Consider the following 9,685-nt stretch of genomic DNA (forward strand, 5'->3'; position numbering starts at 1 on the left):
TAAGCTGGTCATGGCAATCGAGTCCCCCTCTCCGACAAAGCCGACGCCTTCAGATAGTGTCTCAGCAATTACTGGTAAATCTGAACCTTATGTGACTCGCGAAGACCATTTTTTGTTATAATTTCCTCATGTACAAAACTGTCTGAAGAATAAAAGCGTGATTTTGAAATCCGCGACGGTTGCTTCTCGCGATTTTACGCGGATATTTATTCCTCACGTTAAACGAGGCCCAATCTAGATGAATAATTAAAATACTGTAGGGAGGACTTTGCTGATTTTTATGGTAGATGCATTAAATCACACTTTTAATTAAATTGATGAAAAAAAATCCCCATATTTCCCTTATTGTAGTGAATAGGAGGAGTCTCAAAATATGTATTCATTAAGTTAGATAATTGTATGCATTATATAGAGAAAATGGAAATTTGTCGTCTTTCTTTTGATGTAGAAAAAATTCTAAAGGGTAGAAAATTGATAAAATGTGAATTACAGCTTTTACATCTGTCTTTCAAAATAAATATAAAATGCGGGATGTTTCCCTTGAAAATATAAACAGGGAACGTCTCAAATCCCAATGTTAAGGTGAAAATGGTAATCTTTTGTAAGTCTTTTTATGCTTGGTTAAACTTTAGAGGGTGGAATATTCAATGCTACATAATAACACACATCAATTCTTCCTCTTTCAAAATTGATGAAGATAATGTGGTGTTTTCCTAAAAACATGAAGAGGGAGCGTCGGAAAACCCAATATATAGGTGAAAATGGTTATCTTTTGCAAGAGTTTTTATGCTAGGCTAAACTTTAGAAGATGGAAGACTCAATGCTGCATATATAACACACATCAATTCTTCCTCTTTCAAAATTAATGCAGATAATGTGGCGTTTTCCTAAAAACGTGACGAGAAACCGTCTCAAAACCCAATATATGTGAAAAATGGCATCTTTTGCAAGACGTTGTATGCTAGGCTAAACATTATAAAATGGAAGATTCAATGCTTTATATATAACAGAACATTTCTCCCTCTTTCAAAACTGATGAAGAAAATAGGGTGTTTCCTTTGAAAATATAAAGAAGGAGCATCTCAAAATCCAATAGAAAGGTAAAAATGAATGGTCATCTTTAGCCAATCTAGTGATATTCTACGAATTTTGTAGGACGGAAATTCAATGATTTGTATAATACATTCAAACCATTTTCCATTATTAAAAATTGAGAAAAGAAAAACAAGCGTTTTCCTCTTGAAATATAAAGAGGGTGTCTCAAAACCGAATTCATAGTTAAAGAGGCCATTTTTTCCAATTCTTTTCTATGGATTTTTTTTTACCATGTAGAGAGCTAACATTGTTTCAAATGGTTGTATGATAGAGATGGACATTTAATCTTTTTCAAAGTTGACATTTTGCCTCTGTAAATACTGTGTGGATTCTACAGATGGTTGAACATCATGACCAGTCACTTGAACTGTACAATAAAAAAATCAGCAAGAAAACATCAACTTTCCCACTATTTTTCACAAGGGTCTGAAGCATTTCAGAGTCAGCTAATGCATTATGAGCTGAATAAAACTCATTCAACACTTTCTGACAAGATATTCTTGCTTATAACAATCAAAACCATGATAAACAACTTTAAAAAATGGCAAGTTATCACAAAACCCCACTTAGTACTTATTTTCAAAAGTGGTTCCATAATTTATAATATATCAGCTGATTATACAGTACAACAGAATCAAAACATTTGTTATTGTGCGCCACTAATACACAGCTTTTCCCCAGTAGCATAACAAATTGAATTAAGTCCAAAAGTTGTCATGGAGCAGCTCATTAGTTGAGGCATCAAACTTCATTTCAGTCACTCTATTTGCCTCGTCTGATATTTTCTGGCTTGGTGTGACATATTTTTTGAATTTCTGATCTTCACAGACTGCCATAATTTGAACAATGGAGCTTTCTCTACCTATAAGAGAAAAAAAGGAATGAGAAATTGTTACCTGTATATCGAACAGAAGACTGTATATCAGTATTATTATGATTATTACACAAGGTTGCATTATTACTAACATAAAATATGGTGCCGTTATGTTTATGATTCTGAACGATTTTACTTTTTTTGAAAGTAATTATGAAAGTAATGAATAGCAATGTTAAAACGTTCATTGGGATATGAACTTAGTTGGTACATAGTCAGATCTTCTGAGAAGCCCTTTGGTCACGTGACCAACCAAGTTCACATTCCAGTGAACTTTTCGACATTGCTTTTTATTTCTAGATCTTTTCTTGTGTTTCTATCCCTTAGCATTGGCAAGAGGATAGAAAACCCAGCGAGTTGGTTAAAAATCACATACCATCGCAAATCATGAAAGATTCTCTTTATCACATGTTTAATCACGTCTTTTGTTTAACTTTGATCTGTTCTACAAACATCACTGTTTTAAGCCGTGTAACACATTTACTACAAAACGGGTATGTCAACAACTGTTTGCATGAAAAAAAAGTCCCAAGCTAACCATACAAACATTTCATTTTCAAATGTATTCTTATCAATATCTGGAAACAAGAGGCCAATTGGCCTTGACGGTCACTTGAGTAGCATATAAAATTATCCCATACACAAACTTGTCATTGAGTCTCATATATGCTGCATAATGCATCTAATTAATTAGGTTTCTTACTGGAGTAGAAAAATTATATATTTGTAATGACGACCACATTTAAAAAAGAACTGTGAAACCTATAATTTTGGTGAAAAACTAAAAGATTTGGTCTACAAAATCATGAATTCAGTTTGCCTTTCAGGTGTGTGGGAGTAAAGGAGATAATTTTTTAACGTTATATGCATTAACATATATACATCCATTTTGGCCCTGCCCTAGAGTCAAAACCCATCCTTGAGGGGAAATGAAAATTAAAATTTCAGTAGAGGACTTCCTGGTAAACATTATTATTAGTCAGTTTTTTATACAGACGTGTGAAAATAGAGAAGAAGATTTTTAAACATACATGTAATATACATTAACACTTTATTGCCATATTGCCCCCCCCCCCCCCCGGGGCCATGAATTTCACAATTTAGGTAAAGGAGATTGTGGATATCATAACCATGTATTCAGTTTTTTGCCCACATGTGTGGGAGTAGAGAAATTTTTTTTTAAGATTTAAAACATTTTACTATATGGCCATATCGGCCCCACCCTAGAGCCTGAACTTCTAACAAAGGGGTCATGGATTTCACAATTTTAGTAGAGGCCCTCATGGACATCATAACCATGTATTCAGTTTTTTGCTCACATGTGTGGAGTAGAGAAGAAGATTTTTTAAGATTTAAAACATTTTTACGATATGGCCATATTGGCCCCATCCTAGAGCCTGAACACCTAACAAAGGGGTCATGAATTTCACAATTTTGGTAGAGGGCCTCATGGACATCATAAACATACATTTTGTTTTTAACAAATGTATATGATAGTAGAGAAGAAGATTTTCTAAGATTTAATACATTTTTTCTATTTGGCCATATTGGCCCCACCCTAGAGCCTGAAACCCTGACCGAGAGGTCATGAATTTCACAATTAAGGTAGAGGGCTTCATGGAAATCATAACCATGCATTTAGTTAGGTTGGATTGGTCCACTATGGTACATGCCTGTAAATTAAAAATGTGTAGCAAAACTGTAAAAGCAGAAAATTTAAAGGCAACAAAATTTAATGGTGATGATCCTTAATACATGTACATGTATAGCTTTCAAATTTACTAAAAATAGATACAATCGCATTTGTATACCTTACAATAAACTATCTTGTTCATACAAATCTCTCTCTCTCTCTTTCACTAAAAAAGCTAAATTATTTTAATTTTTAGAAAAGTTAATGGTGTGTTTAAAGAGGTTCGATCCTCTGATTTTCGGTAGCCATTTTGTGTCACCTCTAGTCTGGAAATTCTGTGTCATATATGAATTCTACATGTAAATTCCTTTTTTACAATGCCAAAAAAACTACTAGTATATTAAATAAAATAGTGAAGGAAAAATTCCATATTTAGAGTGTAGTAAGGGACTATAAGAGAGTGTAGTAAGGGACTATATTTTGTGGCGGTTTTTAAGAAGAAAATGAACATTTTTCATAACTCAGTTGTTTTAGAGTACCGTAATTTTAGCTTTCTTAAGACCAATTTTTCAGATAGTTTATGCATTGGGATATCTTCGGGTTGTTTCAAAAAACATATTTCAACAATATTTCAATATTTCTATCGACATATATATATTTCCCCTAAAATTAGCTTATTTCATGCCATATCTAAAAATTTATATTAGAGATCCATACTTTTTGTTTTATTTTCTGAATATTTAAGTTTCTTTTGACAAGTCTGTCATAATTTGAGAAAAAGTTTTAGACTTTTAAATTATTGATTTGCAAGTTGAATCGTTTATGAATAAAAATAGTATTTTTTCAGTGCAAAAAGGTCAAAATATCAATAAGGTGAAGAAATTGCAAACTTTTTCATTATGATAATTTTAATTATTAGAATAATTAATTCTAAATAATGTAAATTTGTATTTGATACCATGGTTCATTTCGATAAAAAATTATAGAGTGAAAAGCGAGTTATGTGCATATTAAACACACCGTAGCACCGAAAGGAGTATATAGACCCGAAAATTTTGTTTTGAATTATGGTTTAGATATGTGTGTAGATGTTAAAAAAATACTTTAGAAAAAAAACGTAGAGACTTTTGATCGCAGGATCCAACGTCCTTAATTGATGATAATAATTGAATGTTTTCTTTTTAATTTTCATTATGATTCAATGTTTTTTCACTGTTTATTTTGTGGGAATTATGTGGTTTTTAAAAGAAAAGAATATATTATACATACCAGTTGCTAATTTGGTGTTTACATCAAATATCTGTTGACCATGTAGTGATGAATGTGTTTTTCCCATGGCAACTTGTACAAACTGAAAACAGTTGTAACACCGTATAACCAAGTGCCCACAAATACCAGTTGGTAAAACTCCTACAGCACCCTTGAACATCAATGACACATTAACGCAATCCATTTCATATTGTTGAACAATGCTTGCAGATCTACCAGGTCTTGTAAAGTCTAAAACTCCACCAAAAAATTATTCATTAATTTCACCAAACGAACTTGTTGACTGTAAATACAAATGATCATCTAAAGAGCTGCCCGTAGCAGGAGTAGATTGAGTATCAGATAAAGGCACAAAAAAATAAAGATTTACGAGTTGTTCATTTTTCACTTGATTTGTGTAAAGAACTAAGTACATACATGTAAGTGGTCAAAATCGACCCTGTTTTGAAAATTCAAAATAACAACACAGAAAGTAGCCGAGGATTCACACTTTAATAATATATAAACATTTTCTATGTATCTTTTATAGTTTAGTTTATATGCTCATCTGAATTTGGAATATTTAACATTGATTTCTAAGTCCTAAATGTTATGACGTCATTATTTTTACAGTATTTCATTTATAAAAAACGAATTGTATTGATAAAGATACAGTCAGATTAAAAATTCATGAATATAAAAAATGCCAAAATATACATTTTTACTTCAAAAAGATCATTAAAAAAAAGTAATAAATAAATACAAAAAAGGGATAGCCTTTCATCGACAATAAATGACCTCTTTGCACCTATATTTAATCAAGATATTCAATACCCTAATTATTTTTGTTATGCAAATATATATGTTATCGATTTTTTTACTAAATAATTAGTTAATTATTTATTAATGTTGATCTTTTTAAAACTTCATTGAAAGTATCTTTATGTGTACTAGTATATGCACATAATGAATAATTCTATGTATAAGGCATTTAATTGTATTAAAATCTCATCCATTCGGTTTTTTAAATAATTTATCACAGAGTGTGACTTTTTATATAATAAATATCAAAATAGTGAAAATATAAAATTCAGAGTGAGACATTAATATTTGTAAAATGTAAAACTAGAAATATACAGAATATAATTGCTGTTATCTGTTTTAAAAAACAATTGTTAACAAATTGAAATAGTGAATCACTTCAGATCGAAACCAATCATTTTCACTCATAAGTCATTCCTCGGTGACCTCTGTCCCACTGTCACTCTCTTCAACAGATTCTGGAATTTGTGCTGCATCCTCCACAGAATCCATCCAGTTTCTGTTCGTTTGTACACTCACTTTTGCATGTCTTGCATAGGCTAAATACCAGATGACACTGGTTATATGGGCCCATGCACCAACGACTCTAGCTACTGACCGGCATCTGCAGTACCACGATGTTACTGCACCTTCGGAATATCTTATCCAGCACTGATATCTGCAATTCGATATGTGCCTGCTCTATAGTTTGGATACAAGAAGACCAGGAAGTTGCTTGTCAATCCATATCTCGAATGTCCCATCCTGGTTTGTGTGCTCTGCGGTATAGTGTTTTGCCAACTTCACCTGGTAAACGCCTAGAGTCAATTCCCGGACCTCGTCTTCTGTGTACCTAGGAAAGTCATCTAGATCCGCATCCGCTTCTTCTAGTTTTGTCCACTTATGAGACTTCTTGTCTAGGCCTAGAGATTCCACCTCATGTTGCAAAACATTACTTCTTGAAAGGAGGTACCGCATTTTCGAAGCCATACACAAATCTTCCTCTTCATTCCCTTTACTGATAGGAGGTCTGTAAAAACAGTAAAATTACTAAACTTAAAGCACTCATTACTGATTACTTCATTGATTCATTGTTTTTGTGTTTGGTTTTGGGTGATTTCATTAACTGATTGTTTTAAATACCGTACTCTGTTTCAAAAAATATGTACAAGGCTTGACCTCTTTTGATATGCATCAGATCTTGTTAAAAAATAAGACATTTTGTTGAGTGGAATATACATGTAAAAATTATAGTATTTAATAATTGCCAGTAGTATTGATATTAATTACCTATATTTATTACAAATGGCACTAAATATTCTGACGAAATCACCAATGCAAGGAATTCGTGAGTTTGGAAGCTGTTTTTCTTAGGTATTTCCATGTCTTTATCCGTGCATTCACAGACTCTACCACCCATCGGATCTGATTTGAAAAATAAAATATTGGTATTAACCTTCTTCCATTTAAAACCAACCTGTCTTCTCTTACATTTAATACTGAAGGCATTTAGAAACAATTACACATTGCTTGGTGAATTTTCAAAAAAATATATTACATGTAGATGGAATATTTTAAAACGTACTGTTTAAAGATAGAAATAAGTCTTTTCATTTGCACGTATTTCTTCAATTTAATTTATTCTGTAGGTATTTTGTAAAAGCGTACCTTGGTAATTAATCTGGAATTATTCGCTTCCTTAGTAGTATGCTGCTTTTGGATTTTTTGCAGGAAGGACGGATTTCCCATATTAATTCCGAGCTCGGAAAAAGTGCTCCCGCTGAATCCCGAAATCCACGGTCCACAATCAAGATGTCATCCTCCTTAATCAATTGATTAAATGTATAAAGAATGACACCAAAACTACGAGAGTTCCGATTGATTAAGAACATGTTTAAATACTTTTTATATTGCTAAGAGAAAAGAGTAATCAAAATTTGGAGCTTGTAATCAATAATAAATTAATTTGAATCTTTGGCACTTGAATTTCATTAAAAGAGTTATCTCCATCATTTATAGGTATAAGAAAATCAATTTTTCTCTAAATATTTGTGGTAAGTTTTACATGTGTGAATCAACTTTGCGTTTCCAATAGATAAATATTTATGCAGCATAAAATTACTATAAAAATCATATAACCTAAGAAAAAATCACTATAGTTCGCAATGATAACTTAACCATTTGTTTTAAAAACAATTCCAAAGGTGAATTATTATTATCTAAAATAAACCCTTTCAAAATTACTCACCAAGTTAACAGCATTCAAATATGAAATAAGACCTTTAAGTATTGAATACCTTAATCCTAATTTTATTTCTTGGACATTTGTAGCAAAAATGTGGTTCTGGATCTTGGCATCCAAGTTCTTGCCATCCGCTAAGTAGGGTCCAATGGCAGCCACGATATACCCTGTAGTGCTCACTATCATCATTGGCTTAACAAGATGCCTATGTTTCTGCATGCTAAAGGAGCGTCGCTGAAATGCAAAATTTGTACTTTTTTGGACATAAATATATGTACCATCAAGTACTAATATTGCCTTTTCATCACTTGGACAGAAAAACTCTTTTGCAAGTGGCCTCGTGTGCTTTTGAATAACTGTGTCTCTGGTCACATGCTGGAATCCCAAATGCTGGGGAACGAAACTGCTGCATAGCGATTGTCTTGCAGTATTTACAACCCTTCGAATCTAAAATGTATAAATTAATTTTATTTTGAGTTCGGAGACACGCACAAATTAATTGCTATTTAATCATATATGTTGAATTTTACTGTGTTATTCACCAAAGTGGGTGGGGGGGGGTATTATTAATTTTTCTTACTTAACATTAAAATTGAGAAAAACACTTCAATTCCGCACAGGACAATTACAAATTCAATTTGACACGTAATATTTGATAAACATTTGTATACAGCTTAAACTTACCTGTGGTTTAGACATATTGAACAGCACAGCAAGCAGTTTGTTATCCAAAGATGTCCTCAACTTTGTGAGAAGTACAGCAATGCATGTTTAAATGCTTCTTGATCTTGACGGTCTAACATCTGCGGAGCTGACATATGGCAGTATGTCATCAAAATCACTTTTTCAGAGACCAGTCAGAGTTACATATTCATCATCTGTCATCGATTCTGGGTCATCAAAATCAAGACGTGTTTTTCTTTTCATATTTGCTTCTTCTCTCAGTTGTTCAAGTAGTTCTTTGATTGTAGCTCGGTTGACGAACGAGTGACCTTTTGTACATGTGTCCATCTCTAAAGATGTGAGATCAAGCAAATTGTTGGTAAAAATGGGATGGACAACACCGGGACCCAGATGGAATGAACAGATTATGACACAAATACACCTTGAATCTACCTTCAGACGGCACCACTATTAACCTTGGTCCGGGTTTTCTGCAGAGGACACAGTAGGCATGGCTTTTTGCTGTAGACTGTATAGGCAAAGAAACTGGTGGCGGGCTTTGAACGTTGGACGCTCTTTTTTTCCTATCAGGGCTTTGTATCGAAGATGAAGGTAATGGGACCTCTGATGACTTGTATTTAAATGATGAGCATTTGTGTCTGCACTTGTTGCATATAACTTTTTCATCTGTACTTTCTATCAAGAAACATCTATTTAAGATTTTTCTTGTATCTTTGCTTACAGTCCTTCTGTCGTTTGCTTTTGTGCGTTTGTTACATTAAACACACGGGTACTGCTTTGGACCATGTCCAGGCATCCTGAAATAAGATTTGTTTGCACTGATGTAATCTTAATTCACATTACTAAATCAAATCAAAATTACCAAAAAAATCATTACTTTTTCTTTTTTAATCATAATATAACCCCTTCCTTCTAAAAAAAAATTGTAACATGTATTTAATGTTTCAACATATTTTATTTTATTCATCTATTTTAAATTATTTTTGTGTTGTTTTTTTTTTATTTTTAATCAAATAAATCATATGCTAGTCTCAATGTGTAAAATAAACATTAGGCGTTGAAATGTGTAAAATAAGTATAAGGCCTAAACAATTTTAAAGCATGCCAG

Source organism: Crassostrea angulata, chromosome 1, assembly GCF_025612915.1.
Source record: "Crassostrea angulata isolate pt1a10 chromosome 1, ASM2561291v2, whole genome shotgun sequence".
Taxonomy (NCBI): domain Eukaryota; kingdom Metazoa; phylum Mollusca; class Bivalvia; order Ostreida; family Ostreidae; genus Magallana; species Magallana angulata.